At 40.0% G+C, this 21,840-nt stretch overlaps 1 protein-coding gene across 1 annotated transcript in view; it reads right to left on the minus strand.

The window, feature by feature from the left end:
• The window catches only part of LOC100744164 (neurotrimin), a 69,022-nt gene that overhangs the window by 5,051 nt on the left and 42,131 nt on the right, over positions 1–21,840 (minus strand). The gene's annotated exons all lie outside the window — the stretch shown is intronic.

Genomic DNA, 21,840 nt, shown 5'->3' on the forward strand with positions numbered 1-21,840 from the left:
GAATACGTTACCGTAACACGCATTTTCTTTCTGAATTTCGTTTTAAAATTCTTTGAACACGCGCCGTTTTCTTCGGTTCCCGTGAATCTTGTACGCTTTATTAACATGGCAAAGAATATGCTAAGAAGGTGAAGAGAATTTTTATCCTTTATTCAAACACGAATGCAAAAATCGCGATCTCGCGTTCACGATCGCTAGTAGAGTTAGGACCTTTAATGTAAATGTTATTTACGATTTACCGAGTGAAATCTGTTTGTATACTTAAAACTTTCGATTTAGTACTTTCTTGTTAGTACATAGTTGATACATATATTAATTTAGACTCGTTATAATAATGACGCCAATAAAGATAACAATATCGACATTAAAAATTAATTGCCTCGATTATGCGAATTTTTCAAAATTATATAGTAAAAGTAATTAACGAAGAACGAAACGTTCGAAATACCGACAGTACGCGCACTGATATTCGTAATAGTATTAAAAATTAATTACACGTGTGTAACTGCTTCAAAATTTAATCCTCGCTCGAACGATTAATCATCCGAAATCTGGGCACCGACCTCGCGTACCACGCAAAGAAGAACGAATCTATTGTTATAGACCGATCGCTAACAGCTGTTACCTAGTTCTTTCTCAAAGGAAACACCTAAGATTTATATCCAGGAGAGGCCTCGAACAACGATCGAAAAGAAGGACACGCCAGTTGCAATTAGATTTCTAGTGCACGACATGCGCTTAATTTCAGGCCAGCGTATGTAAGCACACTGTTTTCTAATAATACACGGCCCTATACTTGTCTGTCTTTCCCAACAATGCTCTTTTCCGCTTGTTTGCGTGTGACTTGCGTGTGACGGCGGCTATCGGGAGGCCACGGTTTAACAGGATAAAAAATTTCAGGGTGAACAGTGGAACGAATGAAATAAGAGGTCCACACCCTCGTTGGCTGCGTGTCTATGCTCACTTTGCCCTATTTTCAGCCACGTTCGTTTTATGTTCATCGTTTACGTATCCACGCTACGATCGCCTTCGATGTCAACTAAAACCACCACACCTCTGTCCATGGACAGACGAAGATAATAGCGAAAATTTGAGATGAAATAAAAGTAAAATATGCTAAACGTCGAATAATTTTAGACCAGTTTCCTTGGACCAGAAACAGCACATCATTGTCGATGGAAAGATGAAGTGACGTTGCATCCGAGATGGGTTACTGGATAAAATAAAAATGAAAACAATTTTGATGAATTTTGAATAATTGATCCATGTCCTTTGGAGCTTTTGATTTCGTTATCGGACACTCGAGAAGCAGGTAAAAGCGTCGACGGCTGACCCACTTCCGGTCCCCACTTAAGGTCCACTACGCTCGCGTGAGCTTCGCATTGTCGATACGCCCGAGATCTCGCGGTATCCTTTACTTCAGCCTTCGTGAATTTATGCTTGATTCGAGAATAGCTAGTTAGTCTAGATCTGAAAAGCTTTCGGATTTAGGACACCGTGAACGCCTCTTTGATAAGCTTTGATTACATTGCGAGTTTCAAAAGAACCTTCAATGTCTTTGTATTCCGATGAAACATGATTGCTTTTGCACGATTAAAGACATTAAGGCGCGATATTAATGAAAGATGTTCGAGATTGAAATAGGAATTTGCAATTCTTGCGAATGTTACGTGTAATTTGCCGCAAGAACGTTGAAAGAGGTGCAAAACGTTTATACGAGTATTATTGCACGAAAGGATTGAATTATTTGGAATAATAACTGCGATTATATCAAGAACGACCTATAAATCTAGGTTAATGGCTGACCACTACGGTAGCCAGTTCTGTTTCCACTTAGCCTGTAACCCCTTGCTAGCGACTCAGCGTCGACATCCCTTGGCAACGGCCTAGAAAAGTCGCCACGGTGTCCCATTGCTCAATTTATTCTCACCATGGGGTGCTTAACGTACTCTTCCCTTTTTGTCGACCTTCGATGACCAATCGAAGCGAACACATATGTTTCGCTTAACAGACATCCTTGAAAATCGAAATTCAGGTTTCATCGATAGTAACACCGTTCAATTTTTATAATTGTTTTATATCATAAAGTTCGATAAATTCTTTTATCGATTAATTTTATAAATAGTCTACGGTTTTTATATATTTATGGAAATATTGAATATGCAACAACGTACTAGGTGTACGTAATACGTAAAAATAATAAAATCGCCAGAATATTCGTTAGATTTTTGCGTATCTTCGTAGTTTCTTGAAATCGAGTATTTCGTCAGTCGTATCTGTCGAGAATTTGGCAAGAACAAAGGGAAATTTGTTCTATCGCGACGTGTTGCGATTAAACGTCACTACAAGAAATCCGATAAAGCGACGACTTTAAATCTTTTCTCGCAAAATTTACGACTGTCCTTGGCGATTATATTGAATTCTAAATCTTCTCCCTCGAATTTCAGCAGAATGACAGGGACAAAGGTAAGGACATCTCGGCGACGATCTGGACATCCGGCGTCCAAGGTGAAAGAGACTGCAATACGCAATGCATCATAAACCAGGCATTCGAACAAACGCAACGTAAGACGCAAGCACAGCTCGATGCATTTGTTCATCGCGGAGATCTTGCGAAATCGAAAAGAAATCCAAAGAAATCCAATTCCCTCTTGTTTCTTCCTCTTCGTCGTCCGCCTTCCTTTGTTCTCTCTTTTCTATTGGAATTCGAACGGTGACTCGGTACAAACACGAAAGAATAACGGACGTGCTTGAAAACCGCAAAATCGTTTTGCATTAGGCGCACGCGTAACAAACGATGATGTCATCCCAGCGACATGTCCAAAAAAAGGACCTGCCTCATGTTCGCGATTCATCCTAACAGTACACGTCATCCTGTTTATGCGTTTGCCCTTACGCGATCACGGTTTCTTACGTGTCTTCGCCGTGTTCCGCGGCCGACCGCCACAAATCAAAAGGATACAGACTGTAAATCGACCGGGTGAGATCGGCTAGAACCGCATCGAGTGGTCGATGCGGCGTGCAAAATGTCAGGGTGTTGTTGCAGGTTGCAATTACGTTCACGGCCTGACACATACTGCAAGGAAATTTATTCAACTTGTAAACGTAACATCCCGCCTTTTATGCCCCATTTTATAATTGTTCTTAGCGCGAAGAAGCGTACAGACGATCGATATCATCGTCAGTACTCAGGATCCTCGGTATTATCGTACGTGAGAGAACCTTTACATGTCCAATATATATCGTCGGTACAATATGGGGAACCCTGAATACGTCGAATAATATCGATCGTCTGAACATTCTCTTAAAGAACGACGATGATGCGTTTCGAGCGTATAAAACGATCGGTCACTTTTCCATTACCATCGAATCTGGAAGCACAACGTCTCTTACTCCGTTGTGATTTTAAAACCGATGAGATATAGTTTCAAGAGAAGGTAATATTTGCAACATTTAGAACGATCAATCTGGATCTGAAGAAGAAGTAACAAATAGTTGAGAACCTTGTAAAATTAAATTATCGAATACTATTCCGCAGAATTGTTGAAAGTGACGACTGTGTGAGTAATACTGACTAATGTTATGGAAATAATCAGGATCGAAATCCCAACTCTCGTAAATGACGCATAGATGTCAGATTAACGATGATGTTACGTTCGAGATACATTTCCTGTTGAATGTAGCTTGCATCAATTATACTGCAACAGTAGCAACTAAGATTTTATATCTCATTCGTTTCGTATCTCTCATCACGTATGGACAGAAATGCAAAATGTCCGTGAATATATAAATGTTTGCGAATATATATGTCGGAGAGGGAAGGACAGCGGGACTTTCCGTTGGGAATGCTGGGAAAAACCTCCCATCACCATAGTCAAGATTTTAATGTTTAAGCCATAAAAATAAGGAAAACAGCTTTTAATGTTCCAACCTGGCGTTACGACGATGGGTTCAGGTTTAAGGTGACATAACGGGTCACCAGACGTAGCCACGGTCACGGGAGGGCCGCGTACCTGACAGTGGTACGGAATGATTTTATGACTCTCCTTAAAAACAAGGATTGACCCGAGAAGCGGGGACAGGAGTATATAAGGATAGGTTCATCTGGATTCAGGGAGTTTTTAGTTAATTAGTCGTTGAGCGAATTGCCGAGTAAGTCACGCTGATACTGGTCATCCCGTGGACCGTGGATTCGTTATCGAACCTGGATTCGTTGTCACCATCATCTCGGGCATCCTATTGCCGTTACTCATAGCCTCTTGTAGTGCCCACATTCGCACTGATAAACACTAACCACATCCGCGACGGTAAAGTAAATAAAGGTTCATAGAACGCCCCAAAGTACCAACCTGACTCCGACCTATAAGTGTACGATTAAACCGCATACAGGTTTCTTACATCATAAACATCCAGCCGGATTTTCCGCGATTATTCATCGAATTTTAATTTCTATGCCAACAAAACATGGTTTCGTAGAAACGAAATATTACCAGAGGATAAAGACCGACCACGCATTGACATTTCGAATATTTCTCTGTGGTCATACTACCAATTTAGATCGACGTCATGTTCCTCCTATACACAGACCTACAGCTTTTTTCGTGCAAGCAAAAGTATTCTCGATTACGCTGTTCCCATCCGCACAAACGCAACGGAGCCGTTTTTGCAATTACACTCTGTATCCTTCTTTTTCTGCTCATATCCCTTCAAGTAACTCACACACGCGACACACACAGTGGATAATAGTAACAGTAGATACAAGAAGACACCAGTAGCCAATTCCGATGAAAACGTTTCGAGAGAAGAAAACGATGATGAACGAGAAACCGTAATGCAATTACAACTGTTCTCCGCTTTGTACATCGGCAGTTACAAGGTGCAAGGAATGCCAGTTGCATCGATAAATCTCAATCGGCCGTTTCTCATCGATACGAAAGAAAGGTCATCGGATCTATGATACATCCGTTTCGACGAGCTGCCCTTTAATCGTATCTTTCCTCTCTGTCGTAGAACTAAACGCGGATTTGAAATGTTAAGTCTTTGTGGTTTTCTTTCAAGTTTTAATTATGAAACGTGTCTTTCGTATCGTATATTAATTTTACGGAAATACGTCGATATATTATCGGTTACGAAGACCAACCTGACTCCGACCTATAAGTGTACGATTAAACCGCATACAGGTTTCTTACATCATAAACATCCAGCCGGATTTTCCGCGATTATTCATCGAATTTTAATTTCTATGCCAACAAAACATGGTTTCGTAGAAACGAAATATTACCAGAGGATAAAGACCGACCACGCATTGACATTTCGAATATTTCTCTGTGGTCATACTACCAATTTAGATCGACGTCATGTTCCTCCTATACACAGACCTACAGCTTTTTTCGTGCAAGCAAAAGTATTCTCGATTACGCTGTTCCCATCCGCACAAACGCAACGGAGCCGTTTTTGCAATTACACTCTGTATCCTTCTTTTTCTGCTCATATCCCTTCAAGTAACTCACACACGCGACACACACAGTGGATAATAGTAACAGTAGATACAAGAAGACACCAGTAGCCAATTCCGATGAAAACGTTTCGAGAGAAGAAAACGATGATGAACGAGAAACCGTAATGCAATTACAACTGTTCTCCGCTTTGTACATCGGCAGTTACAAGGTGCAAGGAATGCCAGTTGCATCGATAAATCTCAATCGGCCGTTTCTCATCGATACGAAAGAAAGGTCATCGGATCTATGATACATCCGTTTCGACGAGCTGCCCTTTAATCGTATCTTTCCTCTCTGTCGTAGAACTAAACGCGGATTTGAAATGTTAAGTCTTTGTGGTTTTCTTTCAAGTTTTAATTATGAAACGTGTCTTTCGTATCGTATATTAATTTTACGGAAATACGTCGATATATTATCGGTTACGAAGGAAGAATTTTAAACAACTTTTCCAAGTAACTTATTGGCTATAAATTAGTTGGAATTAAATGGCAAATTCTGCTTGGATCGCAAATTGCCAAAGAATGTGAAAAGCTACCTTTTTGGTAAGAACGATATAAATTCTACGTGAAATACGATAAAAAATGCTATGAGCGGTAAAATAATCTTTCTTAGCTTCTGGAACTATCAAAAGATAGAACGTACGATCGAGTCTCGAAGAAACTAGATCCATTAAAGATAAATAAATACTTAATTCGTATAAACTTGAATATTAACAATTGCGAAAATAAAAAATTCTTAACCCAAGGGAAAATCTCGTTAAGAAATACGAAGACGAGACGGTGTAACAACCATCTCGAGTTTTTCCCTTATCGATCGTTTTCCTCCTCCATGAAACTTGCGTCTGTTTGCCTCGGCGAGCCTTCCTTTCCTCGCGGAAGTGTCGTCGCCTCATAGGGTAGAAAAGCCACCATAGCTTTCCCCAGTTATCGATGGTTGGCGTCTTCGTAAGGCAAACACGATCGCCCTCTTCAATTATCATAATGCATCACGATGTCTGAATCATCCAGTCGTGTTTTCCTTGAATACTTTCTACCTACCTGACTCGCAGCAACGTTCAACTTACATGCTATATATTTTATGTTAAAACCGACCGCAAACGTAATGACGATCGAACGAGGAAATCTCAAGCATGGCCGTTAATTTTCTGACTTATTGCGCAACTACCGTCTTATATCATGGTTAACGAAGAACCAAGAGGAAGTCCGGGTGTGCAGAAATTCTCAAGAGATTACCATAGAGAACGTCGTGTTGGAAAACGATCGAAAATATCGGCGAGATATTAACATTCAGAATTTATCGTGCGAAGGCTGAAGTTGACAGTGTTCGATGGATCACGAATGTTGAATGGGCTGACGTCACCTCTCGCATTCCCTCACGCCTTAATGGTTATTATTGCTAAGAGGCACGCACTCTTATTCCAAGAGGGAACCTCTCGTTTCACGTATGCCACGTTGAACACGTGTGCGCCTGTAAACATCGGCCCTCACATTCGTGGGTGCGCGTAAAATACCACGAAAGGAGGTAGGGGTCGTTGCGTGTCCACGTATGTATACACCAACGATGTACGTGTGTCATGGAATGTGCAACACGACGTGCATTGTACACTGGTGTTGGAACATGGATAATAAAACTGGGAGTGCCATTTGGCCGAATTGACCCGTGTTAGCACACAACGCTGGCGTATAGCACGAACCTCCGAAAAAGTCTTTGGTCTCCTAAAGAATCGACGATATCGTTCGTTTCGTAAATACCGAGGACGATGTTTTCGAGGCGAAGAGTTTCATCCTACTCCTTCTTCGTCGTCTTCTTCTTCTTCTTCTTCGTGCATCGCCGTATATGGCGAATGCGAATCTCTTCTCCTACGAGTTAACTATGGAGGATCTGAACGAAACATTACGGCGTAACGATTCGAAAGCGGTTCGACAAGTTTGCAGTCGCCGTCGATTAACGTTGGCACGCGGCGAGAACAACGCTTTCCGAAGTTCCCTCGAAGGGGATGGATTCATGATTAATCGTCCGTATCACGTTAGCTTCGATAACACGTTAGATCGAGTCATAAGTTGTTTGTCTCTCTCTCTTTTTTAATCTTTCAAATGCTACTTGCAATTTGCTTGTGTAAAGTATTATACTTGAAAAATTGATTTAGCGCGTTGATAACAATGGCATTGAGGTATTTTCGAGTGATACGTAACTTGAACAGGTTAGGCTAGGTTATTTCGATCCTTTCTGCGTGCTCTCCTTGATATAAGCTTTCCAAGAATATATACGAGGTATCTATTAACGTTTTTTCGAATGAAAGTCTTTTAGTTGTTGATGTAAAAGAGATTTTGATGAAAACGCGTTGTATTCATTGCACGACAATGTATGTATATTAGAATTAATAAAAGACGATACTTGGAAACATCTTCTAGGATTTGCTTGAAACGTGACATTAATCGTGCCTAGTAAAATTGTTCGTGTAAATTCAGATTTGCGTGAATGTAACAAAAGAAACGAAATTCAAATATAGATTCATTTTGTTCCAAACATTATCGTAATCACGGTACTTTGTTTTAGATACTTTGTAAATTCTTGCATATTATATTCATTCTCTATACTTTTTTGCGCATTTAATTGCATATCTACTTATGACTCGATCCAATTAGTCAGATCCGATAAAATACAACTTATTGTCCTCGTACAACAATTTTCCCAGTAGCCTGTTAGCGATAATTTCATAACCGGAAATAAAGACACCTTGGTAATTAATACAATTCCGTCTAACAATAGCTTGGAAAGTTCTAAAGGGCGACGTTCTAATTCGCTCGAACTAACGACTAATGGTCTAATTCTCACAGCGTCGTATTTCAGCTAATGCAACGTCGCTCCTTCTCTTTTCTCCGGACTAATGAATTGCGTCACAGTTTTTCGAATGAAACAGAGAAGAAGACTCGCTGCTGACTTGCCCCTCGACGATGTCATCTTTTCCACTCTAGGGGAACCAACTATGTATTGCGCAACCTGGCCGACGAAGAAGAGCCATCGCTGCGTGGAGAAACGGAGAACGCGATTCGAAATAATCCGTAGATTGCAGCTGGTTCTCACCACGCGAAAATAACCGTGTGCGGCTGCAAGGAATATAACGTCCCGCGTGCGGCGAAATGGCAAAAGGGAGGACGAGACATCGTGCGGATGGCGAGCTGCCAAACGGGAAGATAACATAGGATCGCAGATGCTGCTCCCTCTTTCCCCTGGCTCGGGATCTAAGAACCGAGCTAAACTGCTGTGACCAGAGAGAAAGAGAGAGAGAGAGAGGAGAGCGTGAACGGAGCGGAGCAAAATGAAACCACGAAGAAGATACCGTGACTACGCCCGGATTTTTTACCAAGTCCCAAAGCCGCCTGATTTAGACGCAGCTCCGTTGACGGAGGAACGAAAGCGTCTCTCGCTCTCTCCAGAAACCTCCGCAGCGTTGCTTAGCCTCCTCTGCTCCGATTTCGCCTCACGCCTCTATACGATACAGGAAGGGAAGCAGTTTTGGGGGATAGCATAGCATAGGAAATAATTTATACCGAGCGTCTAAAGATAATTTCCACGGAGAGGGATATCTAATAGAGAGACAGACAGAGAGAGAGAGAGAGAGAGAGAGGAGGCAGTGTAGGCGTAAATTGGGTTGTATAGAGATTCGATGGATACTTTCTTATGTTCGTTTATACGCTTATGTTATTATCGCAGTGGATATGTTAACTAACAAATACGTCGGAACAATCAAATATTTAAATTCTTGCGAGACATCGTTTTTCAGATGTTCCATTCGTTAGAACGATAGATCAGATTTTTGATGTTTTAAAAATATCGAAAGTGCTCCTTGTATAATATTTAGTAGATGCAACGAATGTTTCTTTAATTTCCCCTTCTTTTGTTGTGTTCGTACAGATATAAATTTGCCTAAACATCCGCGATCTAGTCACGGTGAACTATCATAGAAATAGAAAATAATTAGAAGATACAGCCTACAGTAGATATTTCCCTTTTAAATAATTTAAAGAGAGCTTCTTTACAAAAGTAGCTAGGAGAATGTTTTTAGAAACCACGCGCTCCATCATAGCCAGGCAAGCTTGCATTGAAACGAATGATGATCATTCCGAGTGATAACCTTGCAGTTTTGTTCGTTATTACACGGGCTAATAAATTCTAATTAGTCGCACATCCTAACTCTTTCCGTATTTTACGATTATAATATGTATCCGTAAGGGATTTACGAAAAATTGATTTCATCACCATTCACGTATTTGTATGTTTATACGTCGTTACAAGTCAGTAGCTCTCGCGTAATTTCACGTTTATACTTCGCTATAAGTCAAGAATCATTCGCGTAATTTTACATTTACTATTTTCGCAATCTAATGTACATTTATTGTTTTTCGATATGATATAACGCGTCTAAGTGTTGAGCAGATACAAATATGTAACAACGGTGACCAAAATATTCAAAAATTTCAGTTTCGTCCATCTTCACATTCGATGTATACGTTTTATTTCGGAGTAAGAAAGTCACATATCGTAGAAACTATGAGAAAAAGATGTGACACGGATCGAAAAAAGGAGATTCTGCGCGAAGCTCTGTTAATCGACAATATCAAACGTAAAAAGTTTCATAATAGCTTAAAACGGTCAGGGTTCTCAAGACCTTCGGTATGGCGGCAAGCAGGATGTGGTAATTATTATTTGTTGACCGCGTACTCATCTTGCGTTAGTAGGCGAATGTCAACAGTTTATCGTTCATTGTGTAAACGATGACTACCTTTGCTCTTACAGCGTAATGAGCGAACTTGGAGCAGAATTTACATTTATAGAGACATATAGCTGAAAAATATTCGCGAGATCGAGTGCTAGCGTTTTAACGTACGCAGATGGAATGGAATTAAAATATAACGCGTTTACTCGATATCTTTCAATATTTCTTGCGTGAAATTGTTTTTCTTGCAAAAACGAGAAAGTAATACACGAGATTTGCACAAATTTTTACGAGCTTGAAATCACAGAGATTCTTCTGTCGAAGCTTTTAATTGTATTTAGTATTATTTAATAGCTATTGATTTCATTAATTTTATTTTAATAGTTTACTACTTTAACGTTAAACATAAAAGATAACCAATCGTAGTAAGATAACAATTGTATACAAACCGTCTAAATAGATAGTTGCGTTGATAGTTAAATCATGGAGTTAAAAAAATAAAACAGAAAGAGAAAACAAACAAAGAATTAGTTGTTCGCTAAAGAAGGGTGTAGATTCTATGCAGAGTGCGATAGCGAACGCCGTAAGCGACAAAATAATTTGTTTTAACCTTTAGAACGATGCCAGGCTAGCGCTAAAATCGCACGATGCACGTAACGAAATTAACAAACACTTCGTTCTTCGTTCACGCTTGAAGTCCTCACCTCTGACACCGCCGACATCACCAAGCGCGTCGACTCTTCGACGATTCTTCGTATCGTACCAATGGAATTAAATAAACATCGTGGAACACGACTCGAGAAGCATCCCCCTTCACCCTTTTACTTGGAAAAGTCATGGATGCGAGATTTGGTAACGCGATACGTATAAACACGAGAGGGAAACCAATCAAGGGTTTTCAACGCTGATATTCGCCCTCGCGGAACGACGAACTTGAACCACGGAATCGATCGTGTAATCCGGTCACGTAGACATTTAACCCTACGCACGTTCCCCCGTTGCAGGATCTAATACTTTCCCTTGTTTGGAAACGATATTTCTGGGAATCGTCTTCGCCTCGAGAGAAACCCACGCGTGCATCTTAAAAAAAGACTAAGAAAAAGAGAATATCTCTTGTAGCGAAGCATCGAAGCATCGGCTGAACCTATAAAAATCGCCGTTCGTTTGATTTATACCGACAATTACACGGGGACGAAGCCACATGGGCCATTGTACGTTCCCCATTCTCGATCTTCGTGTCGTGGATCATCCGACGACGCATTGTGCGAGACGACTCTCGGCCACCAGAGGATCCTTCCTCTGTGGACACGGTTAAACAGTCGTTAAACGGTGAGTCACGATCGTAAGCTGGAAGGTGATCGCGTTATGGAAAGTTTGTAGGAACTTCGTCGAACGTGTTTGATGGACAGAGAAAGTTTTAGAATATCGTAATCGTAAATACGATTAGTCGATCTTCAGATATGGCCGTTCTTCCGTACATAATTCTGTAAATGTATGTTGCGAAGATGAAGTATCGGATAGTGTGGTGGATAGATGGCTGGTGTGTACACCCCTGACACGACTAACGTTCCGTGTAATGGCATTATATCTCGTTCATTACCATTGATAAAGCCTTAAGTAGTATGAATGTCGGGTTACCGTGAACCGTATCTTTACTTGCTTTCTACCTACCACGTAGGTGAGATAGAATTATATCTACTCTGCAAACTAATTTCCAATAGCTCGCATTAGGCGAATTTGTGCAATCTTGTTTGCCAACAATGTTGTAAATCTTGCTGCCAGAATTTTTCTCTCTACTCGATGCTACGTTTAAAAGAGTAGACAAAACGAGATTAGCCGGTAATTTTGTATAGAAATTTTATGCATTTACGACGGTGTATCTTTATCGGTACCAGTTTCCTACTCTAGTCATACACTAGTTAATATTTTCAATATTACGATATTCTTGTGATTTTGACGAAAAACGTAGCGCAGTTTTTTATCAAATTTATCGTTGCTACCTATCAAGATTACTCGATTCGGACATTTCCAAATTTTTTGCTGGCACTTTTCAATATAAAATCATTTTTAACGTTCGTTAAGTTTTTGTATCGTTGTTGCGTGCAATTTTAGAGAATATTTGACAATTTAATAGAATTATCTTCCAATAGTCCTTTTGGAAATATGAAAATCGCATTTAAATTAATAGGATTGGAAGCATATATTTGTGACATGTAAATATGGAGATATCATGCCACCATTATGGTACAGCGATCTGACAATTGCGTTATAGACAAACACGGGCGGGCAGATTCCTTTACTCTAGAAATTAGTGGCGGTAACCGATAATAGTTGTCAGTGTGCTTTCCCCTACGCAATATTGACAAGTCGTCGGTAGACTCATTTGCGCTACCTCACTGAATCTTGACCACGTGCCACACGCTGTATTATGGCCATCGTGAAATCATCGTTTCTCTGCTTAGCTATTCCCGTTTAAGTATAACGAACGCGTAATTACTCTCAATTAGGGCAGCAGGCGTATCGCAGTCTACCGTTTCTTCGTACAACTTTTTTATCCATCCTTCATTCATGATTTACGTTGCTTCTTCGCAGAGTTAATCGCGGCTCGTTCCGTTGCTAATTAAAGATATAACGTTATCAGAAATGTTTTTCGTCTAAAGCACTTCGTTTTAATTCACAGAGTAATCTCGAGATAAGCGATTTAAGCTAAGAAATAGGTTACTCAGTGGTGCGCCAGTGTCGTTCGAAGAGCTATTAATTGTCGATAAGTTATCGATAATTTTTTGATACTTATTAATACGTCGATAACATTATCACTGTATCGACGCAACGAATAAACAGAAAAATACAACTCTCTAAAGATTTTGAGGAAAACAACTGAATGAATTTATCAGTCAGGTTTGAAGTTATTTGTATACTACGAAAGTACACAAATGTACAAACAAATACACAGGAAATACACAAAATTCCACAAACATAATGGAGAAGAGAGAGAAGTACACGATGTGTAAGTAAGCTCACAGTCTTCCTATTCAAATCTAATCTTACATTTGTAAGAATTGTATAAAAATTAACTGTTTATGCGTATATTTTTTCCGAGTTAAATTCTCTTTACGAAAATGTTTTTCATCCTTAGATTTTTAAGGATATCTGAACGAAAGAGTTAAGAGTAAATTCAGCTTGTCAATACCGAATGAATAAGATTGTAACAGTATCGATATGTATCAATAACGTTATCAGTGATAGCACCTTTAGTAAATCCAAAGACGAATATTGCAGTGCGTATGGCATTTCCAAGAAAGAAGGAAATGTCATGACCCAATGGTACTCGGTATGGCAGAGCAACATACGCTTGTAATACCGTGTGACGCGGGCTTTTCACTTATCGTGACAGAAACGAGATGTAAATCGTGGAAAAAAGCGGCGACCACGACTCAATAAACCTACAGTTAGTCACGGTTGACCTACTTACGAGTGTCTTCGGTAAATCATGAGCAAGACAACACACGCCACGGAGAACACGGTGGATTTCCGTGAATCCTCAATGAAGCCGACGAGCCGTGACTGGTGTAGATAAGCAGCTGCGGTTCCTTGACACTGCGGAATCGACGTATGTTGCTCCATGACACTTGGGCGTATCGTGGACTATATTAATTGATCGGTTGCCTGTTCTCTACGTGACTATTCCAGTTTATTCACGATCTCGTCGAAAGTTCATATTTTGATGCGTCTTGGGTGCAATTAAATCGGAATCATTAAACAATGAAAAGATTATATACTCGAAGAAAGGCAAAATAATCGAGCAAAAAGAGGACACTATACTTCTGAATGTGATTATCTTATCTAGGTTCTCTCGAGCTTTCCCTTTTCATCGATTCTAATTCTCGACGTTTTAACGAATCCGTAAAAATTCAAAATTGTTTGACGTGTACGATACAATGCACAGTTTTATGAAGATGGATTCTCTTTATAGTCATTTGAGATCATTATTTCCACTTAATTCGATACTACGTACGGTATAAACACGTTATTTCATTCTTCGAGAATTACGTATAAAATGATTGATTGTTCATTATATTTCCATGATGCATCCGACGTTTCGACGGAAATGATTAATCGATTAAGAAACTAGAAAAAAATATGATCAAATACGTCACATTTGACAGCAATGATTGCTAAAAACATGTACAAAGCGAAGAAAATGACATACCGTCAAAACAGTCACCAATGATATTCTAGATCGAATAAAATACCAAAGATCAGGATGCCGACGTTAAACAAATCGTGTGTTTCCGACATAAAGAAGAACGACGAAGGCGAGCTTTTACCGTTTCCATAAATCTCGACGGATTCTTATCGAAAGCCGCGTGACAGATTCTTTTTTTAATTCAGGTAGCTGGCCTGTTACACGAACGCTTCTCCACAAAGACTCAATCGACCAGTTTGTCGAGTTTCGTATATGGAGAGGCAAGCCTTATTGGAGAGAAGTCCGGGCTCCCTCGGAGGAAGGATAAAGAGATGTCCTGATACCGATCGTGCCCGTGAACGCAAAGAGTTTCATCGACCTTTTCCCGATCCGTGCAAACCAATACACAGGACAATGAATCGAACTTGCTCCTACGAGGAACGCGATCGTCTGTTATCGAACGACTGTGAATAACTTGCGAATCTTATTGATCCATTTAGCTCTTTACGGCGCCAAACCGTTCGACTCGTTCTGGGTACGGGCCACATTAATTGACTAGTCAGTCGGGTTACATAAATGGCATGAACGCGTGCACAAGTTTCTCTATAGATCGTACAAGCGAGCAGTCCTCGAAGAAATGCCAGCGTCTCTATCGATTTACGATCGCGCGTCGACATTGACCTTTACGCCACCGTCGTCGCTAAGAATCTTCTCGTGGGTCTCTAGGGTCTCTAGTTGAATCGAGACGGTTTTCTCGATCCGTTCGTTGTTATTTCCCGTGCATCGTCCGTACACCTTAAAGTATTTCGTTCTCATCTTTGATTAATATTTTTTTACTTTAGATATGTATATGATAATATTCATACGTTAACTATACTATCGCATATTAGATAATTATAGTTTGAAATACCTCGGGGGCATTGATCAATCAAAGAAACGTTGAATTAATAAAGCCTAGCTTAATAAGTTTGATCGAACGATAAGGCAGCTTGAATTTAAGTAACTCGACTAATTTGAACAAGGTTTTACACAGACGTGAGACACGCATCGGACAATACTTTTGAAATGCCATTGCTGCATTATTCGTGCCATACGATGAGTAAAGTTACGATAAAGACAATGTGTTGGTGCGTAGGATCGAGCTGTGTCATTTTTTATCTATCTGCGTTTTATATATTTACGTTTTTCGATATGTCTTACTCATACTGTAATATTTTCCAAACAACGATTCTATGTATATTAGTTTCGTTAACGACACAAAGTAGTCATAAAATTGGAAAATTGCCATCGACGACTAGGTGGAGCGCAGTTTTGCATCAGAAGATAGCGATTGTCTGGGATATATATCTTCATGTTAGTTTTCGCGATAAAAAGTATTGGTATGCTTATACTCGGCTAGGTCTATCGAGACTGATAGTACGTTTCAAACAATTATACTTCATAAACAGTACAACTGCAATGATAAATACCGCCGCGGCGTATCTTTTCAAGGACAGATAGCTGATAAAGTAGCAAGTACAGTACGAACCAACAAAAATAATAGTCTGCAATTTTTAGCGAAGTTTAGTGAGCCAGCCTGACGCAAACACGTCCTCGCTGACTTTTTTTTAGCCACTTTCGATGTTAGATCCTTTCAACAACACAAAGTTGAAACACCGTTTTAAGCAGCCCAGCTTTTATCTTCGCTTTCTTTTGTATCATATTTCTTATTCACAAGTAATATTTTAATAGGATTTTAATGCAAAATTCAGAGCGTATCTGAAACAGTACACGTGGCGCGTAACGCGTCAACCACTTTCCATTCTCTGTTCGCTGCGCGAAAGGAAAGAAGGCGCCAGGTTCGATGCGGAGGCTGGTTTGTTTTCTTCTTTCTTTAAATCTTAATCTCGGCGGGGCTTGTTCAGTTTTTCATCCACCCTTGAAACGAAAAGGTCCGCAGCATCTTTTGTTCCCCCGAGATACTCAGCTCGCCGCTATAAATCACCTCCGGTGTACTCCAGTGCATATATTATCCGGCAACAGCCGAATGCGCTTCCGCTTATGCAACCAGTTGCGCTTACGCGCCGGATCCATTGTGCCGTCTTTTACATTTACATCTTGAGAATTCATCCTGCACTCTTTGGCTCATTCACAACGACAAAAACGACCAGCATTCATGGATCGAACTTCCCTAATATTCTCGCGACTTACGTAATGCTGTCCTTGAATTATGGAACGAATATGACGAGTGCCGCGTTAGTTCGTTCACCGTCAATCGACGCTTATTCTATTTGTCATTCGAGTTACGTATACGAACTTTTTAATGAGAATCTTATAAAGGTGTACAGGATATTATACAATGATTGGAAAAAGTATCTGCATATATTCTTGTTTATCAATGAAGCGTTCTTTCATCGGTATCAAATTGTAGACATATGAAAGTACTATAAATGATACGAAATTTAACGCACTTGGACCGAATTGATTTAGTGTGTAAATGTTGTAATAAATACATACGATGACGCGCAAATACTTTTTGCAATCACTGTAGGTACCTAATAATAACTTGATCAAAATTCTTATGGATAACAGACTTTTCAGAGATACTGATTTTACGTAATTCAATGAAATTGATTACCGAGATTATTTCGATCGATACGAAAGAAAATGATCTATGAGATTCAAAGATAATCTACTCGTGTAATATTGTATAAATGTACGGTGAAAAAATCACGTTGAGACAGAAAAAGGAAATATGTCTCGAATTGTAAACGATAACAATTAATAGATAAAACAATCGATGGAAAAAAGGCATTTCTATTGTACCTAATGCAATTAACGTAGATCCAGAACGGGAATAATTAAATAATTCCGTCGAATTTTTACAGAAAATTGACAAATACGAGGAAAAGTGATATCAAGTTTAACAATTTGCTTACCCCTGTACATCTCAAAGTATTCTATAAATATTTGCCAGATATCAGGTTCGATAAACTTATCGAGTCGCGTAATGGACTGGAGAAAGAAAGACACGATCTGTAAATGAAAGAACTACTCTATCCTATTGTATCGTGTACACGAGATAAATCTTGCACGAGTCGCTCGCGCTTCCATTTAAATAATTCGTTCAACGAGCTCCTTTAATTCATCCGCTTGAAAGCTCCGATGGTCTTTTATATACCAGCAGCCTGATAGTAGTTAGGTCTCTTAAGTTTCTCTTTGAGCCGAAGCCTCCCGAGAGCGAGAAGCATTCTGTAAATAATTTTTGAACGCGTCGAGGATTCAGGACCGTTTTTGCTCGCAAGACCGTTCGAAATTTCACTATACGAAACGATGATGATATTCGGTTGGCCTCTTCTCGAAAACTTGGTTGACCGATGAATAAGGTTTGCCATTAAAAGCGGGCAAATATTTGCCAGCCGTCCTTAAGTGCTCTTCATCGTCGTATCTCGTAACATCCTGGCCCGTTCAGGTAGAGGATCGGGTAAATAAGAAATGATTTCAGAATTCTAAGGAGCTAGTCACCAAGTTAAACAGACATTCTCGATGGTTCTTGCCGCTTCTGGTTATTCATCATTGAATCGGAGCTGACTGTACAACTCGCGGTTAAATCAAGAAACTTTGGCGTATAAGGCGAACTGTCCACTGAAATTTGAAACGCGACATTCGTCTTCCTACAGTTTTATAATTTCGAATCGTTTCAGAATAGGATAGAGTCGAGTGACATAGTAGCGATTTTGCGGCAGTGACTTCACACGATTTCGTAGTTTCGTATTTTTAAAACCTGGTGCACACGAACATTGTTGCGATTTGGTAGTTTTATATTTCCAATATACGAGTCGTTATCACGCAACGTTCAGAGTGCGCAATTTTCCCGGTTTATATTTATAACGCACGCGAACATACGATCTCGTTATTGGAAAAGTTTTCTGTTAACGAACGATGCAATGCCGATGCAATTTTTTGAATATTGACATTGTACGGATCGGCAACTTTACACTTCCGATAGCAGCATTTCACTTTCTCTGTACATCGTCGTATTAGGAACACGATCGCTGAGTCGCGCAGTGTCAGCGCTGCGAAATCACAACATCGAACCGCCCCTCTGCAACAAGCTCGAAATTGCTGAATCGCAGTGTCACCATTGCACGATCGCAACGATGTTGTACCTCTCGTCTGCTCCAACCTTATTTAGAATCTCGAACACCGTCATTCGTCGAGAACGATTATTTCGAAAAGATCGAGGAACTCGTGACAAAGACGACCCTTGTCAAGTATTACAGAAACTGACCTATAACTTGATTCGCGTTATCGAACGAATATCAATCGGTTTTATAAAACCTTTATCGCAAGGTCCGCAACTTTATGATTAAATTAGATATAGTTGGTCTGCGTTATAATTATCCATTTATAAGAACCGTGTAATACGATGAATATTTTGTCTGGAAAAAATTGAAGTACACGATTAGAAGCCGATACTTTTGGCGTTAGAACATTCTTTCGCTCTCTCTCGTTTAGTTAAAATTGCTGGAATATTGTTTTGCCTTTCCGAAGAAAGGCGAGCTCTTCGACTTTTCCCGTTGAAACGAACGTTTTCTTCGTCCTGTGACGAGGCACCGCGTCAGCTTCGTGATCACCGTTTATAATGGTGACGTAATTATTTCGATCCCACGCACGACATCTCGTAAAGCTGCGCGAAACGTGCATGCCATGCCGGCATACACACGACGACAGACACATATATAGCTGGTAAGCATTGGTACGGTATCCATAAACCACAGGGAGAAAGTTATGCGCTCTTGGAATAGAGGGTCGCGTCATACTGATATCCGATACCGCAAAAACGACATCCGCAGTACATACATACTACGTCCTGTTACTCCGATTTAGGTTGGGATTAATTGGTCCTGTGTTAGCCATTGATAAACCGTCTACGCCTCTCCGGCAATAAAGCGCACGAACGTAAAAACCGCAAAGACTTGATATATAGAACAGGAGTTACGTCTTGCACTGCCGACAGTTAGAAAACGATACGCTTTCGTCTCGATGATACGTAATCTCGAAATATTTATCGAGTGGTTGATCCAGCTACACCGATATCGCTACAAAACGTTATTTTTCCTTCGCCAGTATGATCAAACAACGAAAGAGTCGATAATCCTTTGCTTCGCGATTTTATTCGTCGTTATCTTCAGCCAAGATACAACCAGACATCGCAATTTTACATTTCTTTTAACAATTTGCTTTATTCTTTGTTGAAAATGACAACGCGAGTTCGTGCTCGCCATCCATATGCAGATGCGTTAGTTATAAGAAATAATAACTGGAAGGTAGCCCTAGTTACAATCGATAGGCTTAAGATGCTTCTTTATTTATATTTTATATTTATCCATTTTTGATTTATCCATTCAATAAAATAATAACTATCGTGATCCTACCTCCGAGTATAGAAATAACAACGTTCTTTAATGACAAATTCAAAGCGAATTCAAATAGAATTCTTTGATATTAGAATTAATAGAAATTGAAATAGCGATTGTAATCCTATACCACGATTTTTGGCTCGATATTAGAAGGCGAGAGGTTTAGTTACCCAGTGTGAAAGAATTTCAAGGAGAACGTCAGCCGGACAATGTTCGTCAGTGACATTGCACGACAGCGTAGCTCGCGGATGGTTTATGAAACGCGACAACGGGTTATCGATATACAAATCATGATATGGAACAACGTGGTCTGTCAAACGCGTTATAAATATTCATCCGACGGTTATTCTGTGATTCACGTTGCCTCGCGTCTCGTTACTCTTCGGTTCCAGCGACGATTACTCTTCGGTAGCGCGTCTATCGTTTAATTGACACTGAGGCGCTAAGAATTTATGACAAAACTACTTAACCAAATGCATGAGTCACCAATTAAACCTGTCATCGCTCGAGGAAGTCGTTCTGCGTGAGCTTTTCGAGTGGCTCACCGACAACTTTCATGACGCGTTCCCTCTTTCGCGTTTGTATACACCGTGACTTCTCTCTCGACACGTGCTGAAACTTTCCCCGTTCTACCAGCACGCCGAGGAAAATGGAGGAGGAAAATGGAGGAGCAAAAGAGCGTGGCACAAATTGACGCGTCTTCCACCGTCGGCGTGTCCTTCCTTCCGTTTAACACACGGCATAAAATGGCGCACCGTACGAAACACGTTTACCGGAGAGTAAAAGGACTCGCATAATAACGCCGGCTATATCTGGTATACGGGGGCTTGCATGTTATTTTCGATGGTAAGTGCGCCCGGCCCGTTGTTCCGCAGGCCATCGACCCGAAAACCGACCAACTAACGAACGAGTCTCGTTTATTCTCTTAATAACGCCGAACTTTGCGCCGATTGTTAAACAAGTTTGTTCGCTGTCTCGGCGTTTCCATCAACGAGCCTCGTTGTCGGCAAATTCGCGCGAACTCGTTGAGTAAATACGAATGGAGGAAGTTAAACGGTATCGTGGCTCGATCGATTTAATTATTGGCTGTGTAAATTAAATCGGTGCGTTGGTAACTAAAATTTTGGTTTCGTTCGTGAAGCGTGTAACGTAACGGTAACTTTGTACTTTAAGCGATGAATTTGGAACAAAAGCGATGGAACGAAAAGGGGTGAGTTTGTTTTAGAACAACGTGTGATCTCGCCGCGATGATTACGAAGCGCGTAACTTTTAATCCTAGTTGCGAAATTCCGTCACACGCGTTATATTCTCCGAACTTGGTTCCACCTGATTTTTAATCTTTTTGATTAACTTGATTTTAATTTAAATTTTACGACAATTTTTAAAGCCCAGTATTCGGTACGAAAGTAAACCGAACTTAAGAGGAAAATAACGAGAACATTGTTTCGACGATGTCCACGAATAAACTTGAAATTTTACCGAAAAATTAGAAAAAAAGAAACACGTAGCGCGCGATATCGTATTTACCTTCCCTTTCTCGATAAAATGCAGCGTTTTAAACGAGTAAACCAGACTTACAGAACAGATGCGCCGCGTGTGTATTTTGATAATACTAAATTTACATGTCTCGTAAACAAGTGGCTAAACTAAGCAAGTCATATAGATGTAGATGAAATTCCTGTAAACTTTCTATAACGCGGGAATTTAGCATAGCCATTACTAAATTACGGATCATTAGAGAGCGAAAGAAATGAAAACAGAATAGAGATTTATTTCATCCTGTACATATTAATATCTCGTAGTGAAAGGAGAAGAATAGGCTGTAGGAATAGAAAGGAGGGAGCGCGAGAACAAAGAAAGAGGAAGTGAAAGGAAACGAGGAAGAACGAGGAGGAAAATGAATGCGAGTATAGAAAACCGAAACAATGCAAATGGAATGTAAAATATTTGGAACAACTTGTAATGAAGCATTTATTCCTTGGCTGAAATAAATTACAATATTTATCTATCTATCTACCTCGTACATTTTCTATATTT

The sequence above is a fragment of the Bombus impatiens genome, unplaced genomic scaffold (assembly GCF_000188095.3).
Source record: "Bombus impatiens unplaced genomic scaffold, BIMP_2.2 scf_0089, whole genome shotgun sequence".
Taxonomy (NCBI): Eukaryota; Metazoa; Arthropoda; class Insecta; order Hymenoptera; family Apidae; genus Bombus; species Bombus impatiens.